The sequence below is a fragment of the Anabrus simplex genome, chromosome 5, assembly GCF_040414725.1.
Source record: "Anabrus simplex isolate iqAnaSimp1 chromosome 5, ASM4041472v1, whole genome shotgun sequence".
Classification (NCBI taxonomy): Eukaryota; Metazoa; Arthropoda; class Insecta; order Orthoptera; family Tettigoniidae; genus Anabrus; species Anabrus simplex.
Window position 1 is genome coordinate 350,438,834 of NC_090269.1, and position 21,593 is coordinate 350,460,426.

At 42.5% G+C, this 21,593-nt stretch overlaps 1 long non-coding RNA gene across 1 annotated transcript in view; it reads left to right on the forward strand.

The window, feature by feature from the left end:
• LOC136874097 (uncharacterized) overlaps positions 1–21,297 on the forward strand; it is a 55,686-nt gene extending 34,389 nt beyond the window's left edge. Inside the window, exons 2-3 of the long non-coding RNA XR_010860220.2 lie at positions 11,299–11,482; positions 21,115–21,297. This is a non-coding gene — a long non-coding RNA (uncharacterized lncRNA). The remainder of the gene's footprint in view (positions 1–11,298; positions 11,483–21,114) is intronic.
• The last annotated feature ends 296 nt before the right edge of the window (positions 21,298–21,593 follow it).

Here is a 21,593-nt window from a genome sequence, read left to right on the forward strand (position 1 = left end):
TTTTGAAACTTTACAACTGCACCTCAGTTCACAAGAGTCACTGCGGACGGAACCTATGTTTATTGTCAGGCCTTGAGACTTGAGATTGGCGCATGCGCAATAGCCACGCTTGCCCCTCGCACTGCTTACCCCGCATCTATGCGACTTCTCGTGAGACAACCATAAGATGTTGCCGACCTCTGTCATTAATGATGGCCACGATCAGCAATATTCTGAGGTTAACAGCAACATTATTAACATCCACGCTAAGTATGGTGAAACAAATAACAGGATGTTTTCTTACAGCTTATTGAAGAGTGCTATCTTCCGTGAAAAATGTTTCGCGTAATAAAACAATGTATAGAAAGAGTAAATTACTTAAAATCACTTAACAAACTTATTGCATGCCGGCTTCCATTACTACTCACGGCCTTTACGGCCAGTAGGATGTCTGGCGACATTTCATTCACGTGCCACACCATTCTGGTATATTCGCCGGGCCGATCACAGTGCAATTTCACCAAAACAATTGATCATCTGCGTATATGTGTCTGGAGTGACATATTACACAATATGTTACCATTATCATTTGATAATCCAAACCAAAGCAAACCAAACCCCATTGCGCAACAGTCAAAAGGGTAATGGCCTACCAAGCGACCGCTGATCAGCCCGAAGGTGGTGGTGATGATTATTGTTTAAGAGGGAGTACGACTAGGCAACCATCCTCTACATAACACTAATCATAGCTGTCGGCCAAAGAAGGCAAGGGCCACGGAGGCGTGAAAACGAAAGACTCCCTAGCCCTCGAATGCTGTATTAGCGTCGGGGTCGGAAAAGAACAAGAGTTGACCAAGGGAGGTCAGATAGGATAGATGAAAGTGAGGAGTCTGGCACAAGTAAGTGGAAGCAATGCTAGAACTCAGCTAGGACCCCGTGGTCGCCAACCCACACCCCTGGGCCCCTTTCAGTCGCCTCTTACGACAGGCAAGCTATACCAAGGGTGTTATTCTACCATCCCCACCCACAGGGGTTTCAGCCTGAAGGCCTGCAGATTATGAGGTGTCGTATGGTTAGCACAACGAATCCGCTTAGTCGTCATTCTTGGCCTCCTAGACCGGACCCGCCATCTCACCGTAAGATAACTCTTCAGCTGTAAACACGTAGGCAGAATGGACCTCGAATCAGCCCTCAGATCCAGGTAAAAATCCCTGACCTGGCCGGGAATCGAACCCGGGGCCTCCGAATAAGTGGCAGGCACGCTACAGCGCGGGGGCCAGCTGTCATTTATACTGCAGCATTATCATCCCACATAGGGGTATTTCGAAAGTTAATCTTGTACCTAACAAAACGCCGTGGATTCTTATTTATCCTACTTTGCCGTATCAGTAGCAAAAGCTTCCGATGTATATACTCTTAAGGAACTATGCTTTTCAAATAAACTTAAAATAATTTTATGAGTGCGCAAGTAGTCAATTTGCGTATCGCACAATCAACAGTTTTCTCCACAACATTCTAGTATAAGAGAAGTTATTAAAAAAAAAAAAAAAAAAAACAGAAAAAGGAAAAAGATTTGATTCGTTCCTCTACCTTCAGTTCCAATCATTCAAGGCCTCGCAGGAACTGTACAGAACAATCATGTTGTTGGCGCACTTAAGCTGATTTGTGAAGTGATATCATACCTTCATTTCGTGCGGGCTGGCTTGGGCTCTTGCTGTTGTGCTGGCGTTCGTCTGCCAGATCAACTCGGACAGAGAAAGAGGAATTGCAAATACGGAACGAAATGTAGGCCTACTGTCTGTTCACGGTGAGCTATCATGCGGGTCTCTGCTTGGTATTCGCTTGTATTCTAATCTTCGGGCCGATGACCTCGATGTTAGGCCCCTTTAAACAACAATTATCATCATCGTATTCTAATCTATAGTTTCTCAACCTTTCTAATGGAGCAGCCCCCCCCCACACACACACATTTTCTGTTTCATTCTATTCCCCCTAAAGTGTTTAGGCGTGTTTTATAAAGAAATGTAACAGTACAATATAAAATGTGTCTTAAAACTAATACATTTTTAACTTTCCTTTCCGCAAAATTATTATGCCACTAGCATATTCACCTCTTGATGTGTTCACAGTTTAAAATAATATTTGAGGTAATGATTTTAAATGATGTGATGTGATACACATTTCTCTAATTCTTGCACAAGAACTTCTCGGCTTCGCAGTTTTATTCAGACACAAACGCAAACAGTTCTCTAGATATTGTAGTCCCTGTCGATTCTTTCCCTTAACACTATAATTCTCCTTTGGCAAATTCCCTCTTATTTTTAGCAGTTTCGTGAACAACAAATAATGAGTGAGGACTTTATAAAAGTAGCATCAGTCGACAAAGATACCTTCATGAGCATTATCTGATCATAGACAGCCTTACGTTTTCTTTCAAAATATATAGGTGGCTTAGGCCTAGTTATAAGATCAAGATATTTTTTTTTTTTGCTAGGGGCTTTACGTCGCACCGACACAGATAGGTCTTATGGCGACGAAGGGATAGGAAAGGCCTAGGAGTTGGAAGGAAGCGGCCGTGGCCTTAATTAAGGTACAGCCCAGCATTTGCCTGGTGTGAAAATGGAAAACAACGGAAAACCATTTTCAGGGCTGCCGATAGTGGGATTCGAACCTACTATCTCCCGGATGCAAATCAAGATATTCATTGTCCCGTACGTTGCTGATATGTCGTTTAAGTTTTGTATCTTGAAATTCCTGTAAAAACATTTTAAGAATTTTCCCGGCCACCTTTCTATTGTACTGAGGTGCTGCGCTAGCCCGGTTGAAAAACGCTGTTCTAATCTATTAAAAAAAGCAAATTCATCATCGTACTCGTCATAATGGCCCTGCGAAGATTGGGAGGTAAATACTCCTATGCCCAGGTGCGTCAACCTCGGTTACGAGTTAACCGTGGTAAAATGGATAGCTTACCATAGTTACGTTGACTTTCTGTTGCATCAAGCCCGGTTTTGAAATTTGTTTTACCGCGGTTAAAAGTTAACCTGTCGTGAGCAAGCGGTTAAACAGCTAACCGAGGCTTTAAGGCTTACATACGCAACATAACCTCACGAGTAAGTTGTATATTACGTGCATCCAAAGTGCCGTGATATTATCGTTAAAATGAATTTGGCACCACATATCGTATATCTACAATATCTAGAGGGTGATGAACGGAGAGAAAGAGACTGTGGCGTCCTTGTTACAATTAACAGGTGACGAACTCGAGTTGTGGTGGTGGTTGTTTTAAGAGGAAGTACAACTAGGCAACCATCATCTATATAACACTAATCAGAGAGAAAAAATGGCAGGGGTCCGACACTTCGAAAAATGAAGGTATCGGCCAAAGGAAAACAAGGGCCACGAGTGCATGAAAATGAACTACCCCTAGGCCTCCATACGTAAAACCATCGGGGTCGGAAAAGAACAAGTGTTGACCAAGGTAGGTCGGATATGATAGATGAAAGTGAGGAGCCTGGCACAAGCAAGTGGAAGCCATGTCAGGACTCAGTTAAGGGCCCCGTGGTCGCCAACCCACGCTCCAAAGTACAGAGCCCCTGGGGCCCCTTTTAGTCGCCTCTTACGACAGGCAGGCCAACTCGAATTCCCAGCTTATGGAAATAATCCTGTTTCGCCAAGACGTAATCTTAAGTCAGTGAACATTTCAGTTTCAAATGCACTAAAATTTGGTGTCCTCGTTCGACCTTCCTTTTCCATATCGGCTGATACTGATACCTAAAGAAACATAATTCATCTTAGAAAGAAAGGGCTGTAACAGAAGATATGATAAAAATGTCTACAATGATGCTGACAGGGACAACAATGATTATAAAACGTTGATTATACAACTGTAAAATAATTTAACCCTCTACTGCATGAATTATTTTTCGTTTTCGTTTGGTGAAGAAAATTTCAAACTTTAATGTTCAACATACGTTCAGAGTATTAGATGTACCAGCAATTCTTAACTGGGGCTAATAGCTTAACACTCATATGTGATGTGGATTGTGCCATAGTTGAATATATATACGATTTTTCACGATTTTACGCTAAGCTTTTAACATTCAAAGACCGAACATTACTACCTACTGGCCATGGGTACGTACTGCACGGCGCAAGTACAGCTTGCAGAACCGTAGGGCGGTAATGTCTTTGAGGTTGAGCCAGAGGTACTCCTGCAGCCTGTGGTAATGTGATGGGGAGAGCCCACATAAAATAAACGGTGGTTGGTTCGCGTGGATGTTGACGGGGTTGAAGTAGTACCTCTGGTTGTAGAGCTGTTTTGTCTGTTTTTGTAAAAAAAACAAGGCATCACTGGGATATGTGTTTAATTGATTGTACAGTTGAAGGTGTGCCGTAAAACTACGGTAATTCTGTCTACAATATTAATCCATTTATACAGGTGAAAAGTTATTTGTTGCCTAAAGGCAACAGTATGCAGTAAAGGGTTAAATAATATTCGTCCTAGAAATAACAATACAGCTAACGATTTCAGACAAAACGTAAACATTAACAACTGGAAAAATAGAGACAAAAGACTGTCAAAAATATCACTGCCTTCTGGATGAATTAAAGACAAATGACTGTTGAACTCATCACTGCCATCTGAATACCGCTTGTATTTACTTCCGAGGAGAATAACAACGAGGAAACCGAGCGGTTTCGAAACCAAGAATTAGTAATGGTGCAACAGGTTAGTGACAATACCACGGTTTCGTAACGCCTGGTATTTGTGCACCCGGGCAGTTGGCTTTTAGGTAGTGCAGAAATCTGTACACTTGGGTGCTCTAAACTCGGACAATGGAGGTCCGTCGGACGAGATTAAGAGACGCCTTGCAATGGCTAGTGCAACGATTGCCAAGCTGAACAGATCTAGAAAGGTAGAAGAATCACAAAGAAACCAAACTCAAGTTGCTCAGTGGTCCGATATTACTCCTGTTGTGCAGTTCGTTGCTGAGACATGGTGTGCTGTTCCATTGTCCTGATTGCTAATACACGGAGTCAAGATGTTTACTATTTACCGCAAATGAAATTAAATAGTACGCATTTAATCGTCAGAAAATTACAAGTTATGATACAGGTGCAATTCCAATCATAGTGCCCGTGACCGAGACAAAATGTATCTTTTAAAATTGTAAGCACCAACACTGTGAACAAGAGAGAATGGATTTTTGAGAAGACAGGCGAAAGAAAACTGCAGATACAATTTTTCAAGAAGAGAAGAGTTATTTGGAAGTCAAACGACAAATTAACCTGAAGAAAATCGAAGGAACAGCAATTATATACATCCATATGTATCATGCAAGTATAATTTAATATTTAAGACCGAAAACAAGTTAAATAGAATAATATTCATCTAGAACGGTAGAAGGAAAAGAAGAAGCTATTGAACGGATCTGACTTGTAAAAAAAAGAAGTTTCGTTAGGAAGCACATTAAGAAAACGCAATCATATTGAAAATTGAATTAAACGAGATAAAGTCACGTCAGACATTCTGGTAGTCTGTATAATAACTTATAGACGTTATATACCCCCCCCCCCATGGCACTACAGCTCTTGAAGGGCCTTGGCCTACCAAGTGACCGCTGCTTAGCCCGAAGGCCTGCAGATTACGAGGTGTCGTGTGGTCAGCACGACGAATCCTCTCGGCCGTTACTCTTGGTTTTCTAGACCGGGAGACGTTATATAAGCCAACATAAAACAAGACAGTAATACAAGAAGGCTTTGCATCTGACAAAATGTTTTCATTTATACTTGTCTCTGAATCTGTGTTTCCTGAATGCGCAAGACACCGACGTAATGGACCTGTAAATCGAGAATGGGGTTGATGACCGGAGGAGATCAGTCGACATCACGGGCAAATGAGAGCTCGTTTCACGCAGAAGAGATGCCAGATAACCGAGCCCATAACACCAAAGGAGGACCAGTGCAGCTGATGGTGTAGCTGCACCAACATCAATACCGGCAGAAGAATACAGAATAAGATAAGTTGTCAGAATATTATCAAGTGAGTTTTATATTTTCTTTGTAGAATGTAGACTGAGTATATTTATTTGGAAGGGAATAGGTCGTTATATCTTCATAATATAATTCAATACCGTGTATTTCTTCGCGAGTGATCCAAAGAGTGACGCATTTAGGAAGGTGATTGGTAGTCTCAGGATGAATACAGTGTATCTTAAGATAGGGAAGTGACCAGATAACAGTATAATGTTACGTCAGAGATATTCAGTCAATCATAATAAACCTTGCCATTAATACTATATGTGATGAGAATAGAATGAATTACATAATAATATTGAATTGTAGGATATCAAGTTCGTAAAGATTGATCATTTATTGCCAGTAATAAATCAGAAGAGGTTAAATATGGATGCATATGTATAAATAAGATACATATCGGTAGAAATGAGAGATAGATGTTGATCCGTGAAATGATATTTTGGTTTTGTGAGAAGTGAATTTAATTATGCGTTACTGTGCATTAAATAAGAAATACTGACATGTGGTGCGGTGAAAATATATAAAGAGAAATATGAGGAAGGAAGTGTGAAATGGTAGAATATTGTTATATGAAGGAAAGAATTGATGAAGGAAGAATTTATATATATTAATAAATAAAGAGTAGTTAAGTAGCGCAGACGCGGATCAATGGTAGATTTTGTGGTGATAATGATGTTTACGTAATAAATAATCCATTTTGCATGGCAAATGACAATATTATACGGTACTTACAAGCTATTGATAGGGATTGGTCATCAAAAATAAATCCAATAACCCATGATCTTCAATCACATGGCAATTTCAATGATATATTCATATTATTTTAGTCGCTTAAGATGATTGTAGCTAATATAACAAGTTATTAGTGAAATATATATAGTCTTTAATGTCTTCTTAATAATATCTTATGAACAATAAGGACTTAGAATTTTCATCCATGGTATTCCCAACAAACCTATACGAGATTGATTGAATGTTATGAGATAATAGACTAGTGTTGTAATTTAATTATGAAGCTACCGCAACTATTTAGGAGAATCTCACTCCTTTCCAAAGTAGATATTGAATATGTTGACGATTATATTATAATTTAGAAGATATTAAATGATATGTAGCCAATGAATGCTACACAGGAATGAAACTAATCTTATTCTGTATGCGTCTAATTTATGAAGACAGATCAAAGTAATCGTTCTTAATATCGGGAAGCTAGTTTATGAACAAGTGAGAGACATTTTCGTTAAGAAGAATTAATCTCGACAACAAGTGCAATCCACGCAGACTTGTACAATGTGATCCATGTAATTTTAAAATGAAACGTTAAGGCCAAGCTGAATTAACTACCTTTTTTTCAATGAATATTTTGACAATTTCTATGAAAAAAATATTGAACAAACAATTTAAAAGATAATATTTCAAATATCGTCAATAATGTCAAGCTTCAAGCATCATATATTTAATTTATCCATCATATTTATTTCTTGAATAAATGATAGTAGGATGTAACTCATTATCGTTTATAGATTTTGGTATAGTATGTAAGTTATGATTATGGCAGTGTTAAGATATAAGCCGATACCGCAATTGATAAGCGATAGAGACGTCTATCAGATTTATCTTGGGTGAATGGAAGCGTTGCATTGAATAATCCTCTCTGAACTCACGTTAAAAAAATTACATATTGTTTGTTTCAAACCCTGAGATGCCTACCGACCTTAACCGTGGATTTTTCTTTGACGCCAAGGGACTTGGATTCGGGAATCGGCGCAATGGGTTATCAAGGTAGATGAGAGGAATAGGTTAGAAGAATTAGAAATGTAGGTGTACCGCTGTGACCCAGGAGTATCTTGACAGAACACCGCACAAACGCATCAGTTCTTGAAAAGCTAAAAGTTAAGGATAGACTAACGGAAAGTTACCCGATCGTTCGTAAGATACTTTGGACACATTTTCAGAATAATGGAGAAGTTGGTGGTAGAAATAAAAGTGCCAGGAAGATGACCTCATGGACAGGCCCCAACCAGATAAGCAGATAAAATGAATGCAGTAGTGAGAAATTTTTTCTATAAGGCTACACAGTTGGTTCAGGACCGTAAATCATGACGGAAACTTTCATGTTCTACACCCAGTCAGGGACACGAGGAGACATGGAGAGAGACAGATTCTTAACCACGGTATTAGCTCTATACCCGACCGCTTTTGCCCCTGAAGTTAACCTGATACTCATTTTCGATGTAGGCTGAGTCAGCCTCAGGGTGAAGTGCCTCACCAGATGGGGAAATCTCGTTTCTAAACATTTCGACTAACTGACATTAATCGAACAATTCTCCTTTCAGGTGAATCAAGCACGCCTTTACCATCTTGGCTAGGCAACTGCTTTAGAAAATTTATACATAGCATTTGCACACCATTATTCTTGTAAATAAGAGGAAATATTTCACGTACAGTGTAACCTCAGTTATCCGAAATACATTTTACCAAAATACCGTTTAACCGAAACGACTGATAAAAATATATTTCCGATTAAAACGAGTTTTAGAAAACATCGTTTGTTATGTCATGTTATTACAATGGGGATGAATAACAGAATGCGTGGATTCAGACCTTGACTGCCTCCTTCCCTACTCTATTGCTAACTCAGTTTGTTTTGGCTCGTTCATTATACTCCGCACTGCTTTAAATAATTCTAAATTGACGTTTTGGCCGATTTTGGCTCTGTCTGGTGGTTATGCGCTGAAACATACACATCCCACAATCCTTAGCTGCCATTCATAATGACTTATTTCGGCAGAGTACGATCTCGAAGTCCGCCTTGGTGTAGTGGTTAGCGTGATTAGCTGCCACCCCTGGAGGCCCGGGTTCGATTCCCGGCTCTGCCACGAAATTTGAAAAGTGGTACGAGGGCTGGAACGGGGTCCACTCAGCCTCGGGAGGTCAACTGAGTAGAGGTGGGTTCGATTCCCACCTCAGCCATCCTGGAAGTGGTTTTCCGTGGTTTCCCACTTCTCCAGGCGAATGCCGGGATGGTACCTAACTTAAGGCCACGGCCGCTTCCTTCCCTCTTCCTTGTCTATTCCTTCCAATCTTCCCATCCCTCCACAAGGCACCTGTTCAGCATAGCAGGTGAGGCCGCCTGGGTGAGGTACTGGTCATACTCCCCAAGAGTCTGAAGCTCCAAGATACTGCCCTTGAGGCGGTAGAGGCGGGGTCCCTCGCTGAGTCCGAGGGAAAAACCGAACCTGGAGGGTAAACAGATGATGATGATGACGATCTCGAAACCTAGTTTCCACATTCACCGCGTGGTTAACCTATATCACTCAGCGTATATGATATTCTGTACGGTTCGCGATCTTGTGCATTTTTCTTCAGTAATTAGTGTTGTCCACATTAGTATTTATCTCTCTAGTATAGTACAGTCTTAAAAAGTTAACAGTTTAGCATAGCATAAGTTAGTACAATACCCCACGGCACTACAGCCCCTGAAGGGCCTTGGCCTACCAAGCGACCGCTGCTCAGCCCGAAGGCCTGCAGATTACGAGGTGTCGTGTGGTCAGCACGACGAATCCTCTCGGCCGTTATTCTTGGCTTTCTAGGCCGGGGCCGCTATCTCACCGTCAGATGGCTCCTCAATTCTAATTACGTAGGCTGAGTGGACCTCGAACCAGCCCTCAGGTCCAGGTAAAATTTCCTGACCTGGCCGGGAACCGAACCCGGGGCCTCCGGTTAAGAGGCAGGCACGCTACCCCTACACCACGGGGCCGGCGGTTTATTAGTTCAGTATATAAAAATAGCTGTAGTTTGATTTTCGTCCGTGTGTTGGTTAATGTACTTAGTTCTTGCGTTTTTAGCATGTCTCAGTGTGATTCGGGAAAGACAAGTGACAGGAAAGTGATTCTGAGATCAGTGGAGTATTCCCTTTGTAGGCCTTAACCTACTTCCTGTGCGAGCCATGTGAGTGATATGTTATTTCCTCCTTATCTTTTATTCTTAACAATGCATTTTTTTTAGTGTCGGATGTTGTTAGTAAGTGTAGTTTTTAAGGATTTGTTTCCAATCCCGATTCATTAGCTTTTCTGAGTACGCTATTACATTTTACGAGGGCTGCTTACCGCGGTCGTATTGCATCAGCTGCTCTTTCGGCAGAAGCGCGCTGGCAACAGAGGTAGGGCGATGCTCATTTGTTTTGTGAAACGCCAATTTAGAAGTACTACCTGCGCACTTTTTAGCGATAGATTTACACTCTAGTGCTGAATCGGTCGACTTCGGTTATCTTCGAGATTCGTATTGGCAACCTATGAAACACAAACTAAGAATCGCTTATCATCGCTGTGCGACATCTGGCGTACACTTTACTTACTCGTACTGTTGTTGTTTACACAGCAAAGCCAAGCTATAGAATTCATGCTAGGAACACGTTTCGCATCGGGAAATATTATATAGTATTATAATATATTGTGTGTGACACAGTTGTTGGCGTTAAGATACAGTAATAAAGGTTTAGAAAATGCATATCGATCGATCATATTATCGATTCAATTCAGATTTCATTTCTATTCAGTTGGCAGTATTTACCGGAACCGGCAGTGCTCCCTGCTTACTCCTCACCGAGTACAAAGATCTATCACTAAAAAGTGCGCGTACAGTATATAAAGCCGCGCGGAGTATTGTGCACTAGTGCATGGGTCAAAATGAAAAATAAGTGTGAAGAGCCTGCTTCGAAAAACCCTAACAAGAATACGATAGATGCGTGTCAAAATAAGAAAGTAAAGGAGGCGGAGATGTTATTAAAATACTTTGTTAACATTGCATGTTATGTATGATCTTCGTTTACGTTCACCTAAAATGTCAAGAAACGTTTCTTAACCTATAACATGTCATTTATATTACTGTCCGAAATGTCGGTTATCCGAAACCACTTCTACCGTCCTTTGTTCCGGTTAACAGAGGTTCTACTGTATTTCTATTTCATTTTTGTGTGGTAAAAGACGATTTACTAACGCTACTGGGCGTTATAAGTCCTGATACATGTAAGCAAAGAACTAGCCTGGTTAGGACGCTCCCTTCCTCACACACACACACACACCCACACACACACATTAATTCGCAAACACACGGAGACATATGATAATGAATTCCACAATCTGAAGGTAATTTTAGCGGATATATCTAGGAAAATTTAATTTTCTGTTAAGACATTTTATCAAGCGTATGGTACATCTCCAATTTTGTATTCCTTTAATTTTGTTCATAAATTAATTATTTTTGTTATATTTTGAATAGATGGCCAAAGTTCTTCTCATCTGCACTGCCCTGCTACTTCTAGTAGGGATGGCTTACGCCATAGTGTGTCCCCCAAACTACTGCGACGGTGTGCGATGCGAGGCAGTTGAGTCATGTCCAAACGGCTACATCAAGGAGAGAGGAACTTTTTGTGGCTGTTGTCCAGCATGCATTACTTACATTGGTGAGTACAAGTTCAACCGGGTTCAAAACAGCTAAATTTTAGGTAAGATGTTATGAGTTAACGTAGGATAGAGAGAACGTAACATTCTGTTTGGATATCAGTTTCAAAGTATTTTCAAAGTTTTCATTTATTTTCAAACCCTTCCTCCACTTTGAGGATCCCTAAGATAAAGAATACACTTAACAGAACGTCATTCAAAAATAAAAGTCGGAGGTCTGAGAAATTTCGTGATTTTCTATTATTATTTCCTCTTCATGGATAGGTTGTTAACATTCTTCCGTCGCCACACTTCAAACTACCGAGTGAGATGGCTGCGTTCTATGTATAGTGACGCTCTAAGCTTACGTTCGAGACATTGTGGGTTCGATCCCCATCGTGTGCGTACCCGAAAATATCCGTCGTTTTCCGTTTTTACTCTATGTAAATGCTGGAGATGTACCTTAATTAAGACAACGATCACTTACTTTTCTGTCCTAGCCCTAACCTTTCTTATTGTCGCCGACATCTTTCTGAGTTAATACGATGTGAACACGACCAGTAAACGAAAGAAGGAAGAAAATCCTCAAACCATTACCCCCCCCCCCCATTTTGCTTTTCGTCTCATCGACTCAGATTTTATGGCGACCATTGCATTAATTAATTAATTAATTAATTAAGGTACAACCCAAGTATTTGCCTGGTTTGAAAATGGGGAAACAACGGAAAACCACTGTCGACAATGGGGGTCGAACCTACTATTTTCCGAATACAAGCTCATAGCTACGTGACCCGAATCGCCCAACCAGTTGCTCGCAAACCATCTTTTCATGCAACGACCAAGGCCTCTGACTCCAACAGGATGATATTCAAAGGCAAGCTTTGGTCTTATATTATCTTTCATCCTTGGTCTGTCCCATTTGGTAAAATTCTTGTTATCTTATTTCATCATTTCTTCTTTATTTTTCAGTGATCTAAGAAACTGAATTTCAGGCAATTTAATTTTATTTCTGTAACCTTTTTTTTTTTTTTTTTTGCTAGTTGTTTTACGTCGCGCCGACACAGATAGGTCTTATGGCGACGTAACTTGCTTTAATCAACTGCGTCTCACTTCCATACATTGAAGTAGGCTCAGCCTTTTAGTGTTCGTCTAATTGGTCTACATCTATACTAATATCGGTGGAGTTTCTTCTCAACCTAGCCAACTTCGTTAACAGGTAATTCAGGCATTCAACGAAGGTAAAGGTGAGAGACTCGTTCTGTTTCCTTCTATCTACTAATGAGCTCATCTACATTAACAATAGTAATTGCTATGCCAACAAGAGCAACGCTGATCATAACACATATAACACTATTACATTAAAAATACTATTAAACACTTTTTTTTCGCTAGTTGCTTTACGTCGCACCGACACAGATAGGTCTTATGGCGACGATGGGACAGGGAAGGTCTAGGAGTGGGAAGGAACCGGCCGTAGCCTTAATTAAGGTACAGCCCCAGCATTTGCCTGGTGTGAAAATAGGAAACCACGGAAAACCATTTTCAGGGCTGCCGACAGTGGGGTTCGAACCTACTATCTCCCGAATACTGGATACTGGCCGCACTTAAACGACTGCAGCTATCGAGCTCGGTTATTGTTTGTTTAATAGTGAGTGTTTTTTACAAGAATATTATAGAGTTAGTGTTTTTGGCAGACTGAAAAGCCTTGAAGTTACATTAACTAAGTCGAAATTTTTTTAAGATTTCGTGTGGCTATTTCTAGCCGGGTCTTCAAATGAAAATAGGATCTTAATCAGTGAATATGAATATGATATGAAGGAAAGAAGCCAAGGCTTCGAAGCATTAGAGGGGATTCGAATCCTCTTCTTCAGTCCCAACTTTCAATGGCCAAATGGGCCAAGAATTCACATCAGGGTACCTGTTATTACACTTTAGCAGAGGAGCTTTTACACCACGTGACAGTCGTTGCGCTTTGTTTAAAGTAGCAGCACACAACCCATGGACCAGAAAAATCCAGACAAAGCAGGAACCGGAGCTCATACCAGATGGCCAAGAAGGAGAAACACAGAAGGTTAACTGAAAGTCCGAGAACAAAATTAATAAGATACTAAACCCACTCAAGCCGTCCCGTGACATGACTTTCCATAAAACCTAATAGGGTAGAATGACCAGTGACACATAGGATAAGCCTTACTACGTTGGTGACAGACGAAGGAAAGAAAAGATTAAATAAAATGCGAGATGGAATAATTTAGAGGTTAGAGAAAGACACCAAAAGCAAAGTTAAAAAAAAGGAAAACGAGGGTCCACACTCTACGACCTTATGAAGCCTATAAACCTACATACTACAAGCTAACAGAATATTAGGAAGCCCTACATTAAAACTAAGGTAAACGTGGTATGCCCTGTTACATGCCAGAGGGGAATGTGGGTATCTTCCCGTCGCCACACGCAAGTAAGTTCAAAAGTTAGATCAAAATACAGCCGCCTACCTTATATGCTGCCCCAGGACGTCCGTAGTCTACTAGGAGGAAAATCTCACCTATCGCCGCACAGTTCAAGATCCACATAGATACATAAGGTCCATGATTATCGGTATTTATAGCGGCAAGCTAGGCGCTGATTGATTGGCTTGATGTGAACCGACAGCAGTAGCAACTTAAGAAACAGATGACTTAAGTTCACGGGTGCCAAATTCAAATAGTTACAGTACTCTACTAATGCTCATACAGTACTTCCAAGCACTAGGTTGCACTCAAAATCGGAGGTAATGAAACATATTAACCAAGTAGATAATGAAGAACATTTCTTAAAGTTCTGCCTGCCTCCGAGAGCCTACACTTCCTTCAGGCGTTAATAAGGTTGCCTACCACTAGAGAGAGGCCGTGCTGATGTTATAATAATAATATGAGAATAAATCTACAATCAGATAGAGAAAATAATAGGTACTCAAAGAAGAGCAATGCACTTCGGGCATATGAAGATAAAAGATTCCAATAGATTACCTCTAAAACCCAGTCTCCTTACTTTGGAGGAGAACACCTTTATGCTATATATTGTTAACTAAGTCAAGCTCTAATATTATTGGATCGTTATTACGACAAGAAGTATATTCACTTATCGGTAATACTCTCATCATCATCATCACCAGTTCCCTGTGGGCTCCTGGCCATCTTCAAACGTTTCCGGAATTCCTCTCTGTTTAGAGCCAGACTCCTCCAATTTCAAACTTCCAGGGTCCGAATGTCTTTGCCTCAAACGTTCTTCCCACCTCAACTTAGGTGTTCCAACTAGTTCCTCCTAGCATAATATTGGGGATCTTGAAACATCTGTTTTCATTCATATGCAGAAAGTGCCTAAACCATCCCTGTTTCGTGAGTTTTATGTTTGTTAACAATATCTGGTTCATGAGAAATTCATAAATTTCAAAGGTGTACCTTATTCAGTGTTTGAACTAACATAAGAATATACCTTAATACACTGACTGACAGAGCAAATGCAACACCAGGAAGGAGTGGTTAGAACTTTATGCCAATTGCAGGGTAGACTGACGTCACTGAGGTATGCTCATGATGTGAAATGCGCCGCTGTGCTGCGCACGTAGCGAACGATAAATGGGACACGGCGTTGGCGAATGGCCCACTTCGTACATTGATTTCTCAGCCGACAGTCATTGTAGAACGTGTTGTCGTGTGCCACAGGACACGTGTATAGCTAAGAATGCCAGGCCGCCGTCAACGGAGGCATTTCCAGCAGACAGACGACTTTACGAGGGGTATGGTGATCGGGCTGAGAAGGGCAGGTTGGTCGCTTCGTCAAATCGCAGGGATGTGTCCACGGTGCAGCGCCTGTGGCGAAGATGGTTGGCGCAGGGACATGTGGCACGTGCGAGGGGTCCAGGCGCAGCCCGAGTGACGTCAGCACGCGAGGATCGGCGCATCCGCCGCCAAGCGGTGGCAGCCCCACACGCCACGTCAACCGCCATTCTTCAGCATGTGCAAGACACCCTGGCTGTTCCAATATCGACCAGAACAATTTCCCGTCGATTGGTTGAAGGAGGCCTGCACTCCCGGCGCCCGCTCAGAAGACTACCATTGACTCCACAGCATAGACGTGCACGCCTGGCATGGTGCCGGGCTAGAGCGACTTGGATGAGGGAATGGCGGAACGTCGTGTTCTCCGATGAGTCACGCTTCTGTTCTGTCAGTGATAGTCACCGCAGACGAGTGTGGCGTCAGCGTGGAGAAAGGTCAAATCCGGCAGTAACTGTGGAGCGCCCTACCGCTAGACAACGCGGCATCATGGTTTGGGGCGCTATTGCGTATGATTCCACGTCACCTCTAGTGCGTATTCAAGGCACGTTAAATGCCCACCGCTACGTGCAGCATGTGCTGCGGCCGGTGGCACTCCCGTACCTTCAGGGGCTGCCCAATGCTCTGTTTCAGCAGGATAATGCCCGCCCACACACTGTTCGCATCTCCCAACAGGCTCTACGAGGTGTACAGATGCTTCCGTGGCCAGCGTACTCTCCGGATCTCTCACCAATCGAACACGTGTGGGATCTCATTGGACGCCGTTTGCAAACTCTGCCCCAGCCTCGTACGGACGACCAACTGTGGCAAATGGTTGACAGAGAATGGAGAACCATCCCTCAGGACACCATCCGCACTCTTATTGACTCTGTACCTCGACGAGTTTCTGCGTGCATCGCCGCTCGCGGTGGTCCTACATCCTACTGAGTCGATGCCGTGCGCATTGTGTAACCTGCATATCGGTTTGAAATAAACATCAATTATTCGTCCGTGCCGTCTCTGTTTTTTCCCCAACTTTCATCCCTTTCGAACCACTCCTTCTTGGTGTTGCATTTGCTCTGTCAATGTATTTTCCCTTCAGACTCGTCCAGGTATCTTTGATCATAATTTGACAATACCGAAGTCTCAGAACCATTTATAAACACTGGCCTTATTAGAATCCTATACACTGTCATGCCAAAAGTGATGGGACAACAGTATTTAAAAGTAATAGTCGGTAGAGTCACCGTACCGTAACGTAATGGTTTGAAGTGCCCAGAACCGTATCAGGTGTAAATTATAGTCTTTCGAACGGAGCATGGTAGTGTGGGCAGATGAATGGAATATTCCATTGTTGAAGTTATGCGGATATATAACATTTCTCGATCGATGATGTCACGTGTGTATCAGGAATATCTCATGGAAGGCATTATCACCCACAGTGAACAGCATAGTAACCGATCTCGGATGCTTACTGATCGCGATTAGCGGCGTCTGGCTAGAAATGTCCGTGGTAAGAGACAAGCCACGTTGGCTCCAATCACATCCACAGTCAATGTAAGGAGTACCGGAAGCATATCCAGCAGGTCAGTGCAGTTTTCTTTAATGCCCGTAGGATATCGGAGTAGAAGACAAGAGTGTCCTTGTTCACACCACGTCAGCGGGAACAGCGTGTTACCTGGGTGCGTGACGTTGCTAAATGGAACCTGGAGGACCAGCGACATGTAGTTTGGCCCGACGAGTCACTGTTCTAGTTGTTTCGAGCTGATGATAGTGTTCGTACACGATGCAGGTCCCCAGTTGTCAACAATGTACCCAACAGGCTGGCGGTAGCTCCATAATTGTGTGAGGTGTGTTCATGTGGCAACGGCCTGATCCGCTGGTCCACCTGAACGGGTCGTTGACCAGTGACTGCTTCGTTGAACTACTTGGTGACCACGTGCAGCCCTTCATCGGCTTCACGTACACCTACAACGGTGAGATATTCCGGAAGGATAACGCAACGCGTGCACCCCTTCGGGGCTCTAATTTCCTACGATGAATATGGTAGCTGGTTTCGCGCGGACCGGGTCGAAAATGACCAGAGACAAACTTAGGAACTGAACTAGAGCCTATTAAATCAAAAGGGTAAAATTTAAAAGGCTACCCCTCCTACTCCTACAATAATAACGTCGTGTAGAAAACAAAGAGTTTATTAAATAAACATTTGATCAAAATAACAAAATGGTCATACAAAGATCAGGAACAAATAAAATAAGGAAAGAAAACCGGCCCTGGTGGAATCAATACATGGACCTAATAATCTATTCACTATCATCATAGCATCGTGCCTACGCAATAATACGATCCAGCCAGCAGGTTCAACCACTCATGAAATACAAATATTCAGAACATAGGGAAATAAATTGTTACCTTAGGAACACAATAGGCTAATTCCATAATGCAGACCTCGGCCCAAAGCAATAAATAATTTGATATTCATATCAACAGGACGAGTATTTACAGATCACGACACACGGCCATTAAATGAAATTCAACACGCAAATATAAAATATGGACGAACAAAAGATCAAAGAAAGGGAGGCACGCGCAAGTATGGTGCCTAGGATCAGGAATAAACAAGGGAACATACACTGACTGACAGAGCAAATGCAACACCAAGATGGAGTGGTCAGAACTTTATGCCAATTGCAGGGTAGACTGACGTCACTGAGGTATGCTCATGATGTGAAATGCGCCGCTGTGCTGCGCACGTAGCGAACGATAAATGGGACACGGCGTTGGCGAATGGCCCACTTCGTACCGTGATTTCTCAGCCGACAGTCATTGTAGAACGTGTTGTCGTGTGCCACAGGGCACGTGTATAGCTAAGAATGCCAGGCCGCCGTCAACGGAGGCATTTCCAGCAGACAGACGTCTTTACGAGGGGTATGGCGATCGGGCTGAGAAGGGCAGGTTGGTCGCTTCGTCAAATCGCAGCCGATACCCACAGGGATGTGTCCACGGTGCAGCGCCTGTGGCGAAGATGGTTGGCGCAGGGACATGTGGCACGTGCGAGGGGTGCAGGCGCAGCCCGAGTGACGTCAGCACGCGAGGATCGGCGCATCCGCCGCCAAGCGGTGGCAGCCCCGCACGCCACGTCAACCGCCATTTTCAGCATGTGCAAGATACCCTGGCTGTTCCAATATCGACCAGAACAATTTCCCGTCGATTGGTTGAAGGAGGCCTGCACTCCCGGCGCCCGCTCAGACTACCATTGACTCCACAGCATAGACGTGCACGCCTGGCATGGTGCTGGGCTAGAGCGACTTGGATGAGGGAATGGCGGAACGTCGTGTTCTCCGATGAGTCACACTTCTGTTCTGTCAGTGATAATCACCGCAGACGAGTGTGGCGTCGGCGTGGAGAAAGGTCAAATCCGGCAGTAACTGTGGAGCGCCCTACCGCTAGACAACGCGGCATCATGGTTTGGGGCGCTACTGCGTATGATTCCACGTCACCTCTAGTGCGTATTCAAGGCACGTTAAATGCCCACCGCTACGTGCAGCATGTGCTGCGGCCGGTGGCACTCCCGTACCTTCAGGGGCTGCCCAATGCTCTGTTTCAGCAGGATAATGCCCGCCCACACACTGCTCGCATCTCCCAACAGGCTCTACGAGGTGTACAGATGCTTCCGTGGCCAGCGTACTCTCCGGATCTCTCACCAATCGAACACGTGTGGGATCTCATTGGACGCCGTTTGCAAACTCTGCCCCAGCCTCGTACGGACGACCAACTGTGGCAAATGGTTGACAGAGAATGGAGAACCATCCCTCAGGACACCATCCGCACTCTTATTGACTCTGTACCTCGACGTGTTTCTGCGTGCATCGCCGCTCGCGGTGGTCCTACATCCTACTGAGTCGATGCCGTGCGCATTGTGTAACCTGCATATCGGTTTGAAACATCAATTATTCTTCCGTGCCGACTCTGTTTTTTTCCCAACTTTCATCCCTTTCGAACCACTCCTCCTTGGTGTTGCATTTTCACTGTCAGTCAGTGTACATACACAAGAAATGCAAGTGCCCACATAAATGCAAAGATAAGAACAAACGATACAACTAGGCAATATGATATGCGTTCTACATATCTCACATTCGAACACTCACGCAATAGGTTAAAGGGGGTCCAAGGAATAGGGAACGTATAATAGATAACAATGGTCAAAATGACCGAAAAATGTAGAAGCACGGTTCATAAATAACGTCTCACGCGGATATGAGAAACCAAACCCACACAAGATCGGAGGCCCAAATCACTTCATCAATACGTCTCTCATATACAGCTCAAATGCCAGAACAGCACAAAACTGTTTTGCACAGATCCTTCCGATACACAACCAAATGGTTAGCAGAGCGTGGTTTGGTCGAATGATTTTTGGTTAAGCAGAGCTGAATCGTTTAAAGCCCATGATTTTACCTCGTGTGGTTATTGTACGCCATTATAAGTGATCCATATCCTTCTGCTGCCGACATCATTCTTCCCATATGTGCAATTAATTCCATCTTGAGTAGAGCTTTGTGCTCTCGTTTCTGATGATGTTTATGTTTGCCTTGATATATTACCCCCCCCCCCCCGCCATATATTACGCTGTTTATACGATCTGTGAAGCATGGCTAATGAAACAGATAGGCATGCTTGTGGTAAGAGTGGCTTAACATTGCTCTTTCCACGTACCCGTTCTTAAGGAACGTAATGTGGCGAGATTTTGAGCCAATGGCTCAGTAAGTCTACCTTAAAAACGTTGAAGTTCACTAGATACTGCTACCTTTACTGTGATTAGATAACTTTGAAGATTTCAGTTGATAACACTACAATGCAACAAACATGTATTTGTTCCGAAAGACTTGAACCTTTAGTTATATTTAACTGTCCGGCTTCTTGGCTGAATGATCAGCGTTGTCGCGTTCGGTTCAGATGGTCCCGAGTTCGATTCCCGGCACGGTTGGAGAATTTAACATTAAATGTTTATTTCTCTGTCTCAGGAACTGTGTATTTATACTGTCCCCAAAATTCCTGCATTTCACACACCGCACACAACGCTATCCTCCCGTACAGCACACGCAGCTCACCCTCGTTGAAGGGTCTGTCTTATACGGGCTGAACCAGGCTAGGAATAACTACATGAAATTATTATGTATTATATTTAAATGACAAAATCATTCCTTACGTCGTTCTAAATATGATGTAAACTGATTTCAAAGTTTCTTGTAATGCTGCAGATGCCTTTGTGAGTAATGAAGTTTTCTGGATTAAAATAATAAATGAAAATCGTCACCAGTTGCTTTTAAGGAAGTCATTTAATGACATTTATACCTGGATGACCCGCACATTGGAAAAATTGGTCTTGAGGCTGTAGAGGTTCCCTCGCTGAGCCTGAGGTGAAACCAACTCTGGACGGTAAACGGATAAAATAAATAACAAATAAATAGTTGTTCTTGCTTAATATGTTTCTATTTATCGACTTTATTTGTAAAACTTGTATGCTAATTTGTTTTTAAAAGTTACCATGTAATGCAACTTGTTTTTCTGCTTTATTCTTATTTTACATTTTGGCACTTACACACTTTTTAAATTATAGTATTCATATATAACTAATATGATGAGGACAGGCGTAGCCATTTTATTTAAGATTTATTTTGTTCTAAGTAGTTACATAGTAAAGGTTAGGCCTGTACTGTTGTAGCCAACGCTCAAAAACGTATTAAATCTAGCCATGTTCCCAGAAGTCACTGAAAAACGCCCTATCTATCTAATAACCCTTTGAACAGCGGAATGAAAATACCAGTTCTTATATGTCTGTCTGTTATTTTCTTCCTTTTCAGAAGAAAACCAGAGCTGTCTCCTTACTCTGTTGGCAGGAACTCCTCCAACATCAGAATGCAGACCAGGACTGGTGTGCAGAAATGGCACATGTGTCCAAATAGCATAAATGAGTGCAAGAAGAAGTTCATTCCTTTATTTATTTGTGTAGCCATTGGTAAATAAATAAGTGAGTCTGCATACAATTTATTGGTTATTCTTATGCTATGAAATGAGTCTGTACGAAGATTTCATTACCTTCCTCAACAAGGTGGTCATCTGAACCTAAATACAGTTCCACCGACCATTCAGCCAAGGAGTTGGACTAAAGTTTAAAGTGATAAATGTAAAGGATAAAATTACACCTGTATCAACTGCATCTCCTTTGTCAAACACTAACTAATTAAGAATTGAAATTAGAAACGCACATGATAGGTGCGATTATTTTACAAACTAGGAGCCTCTAGATGTTCTCCTTCCACATTCACTCAGAGGTGAGAAT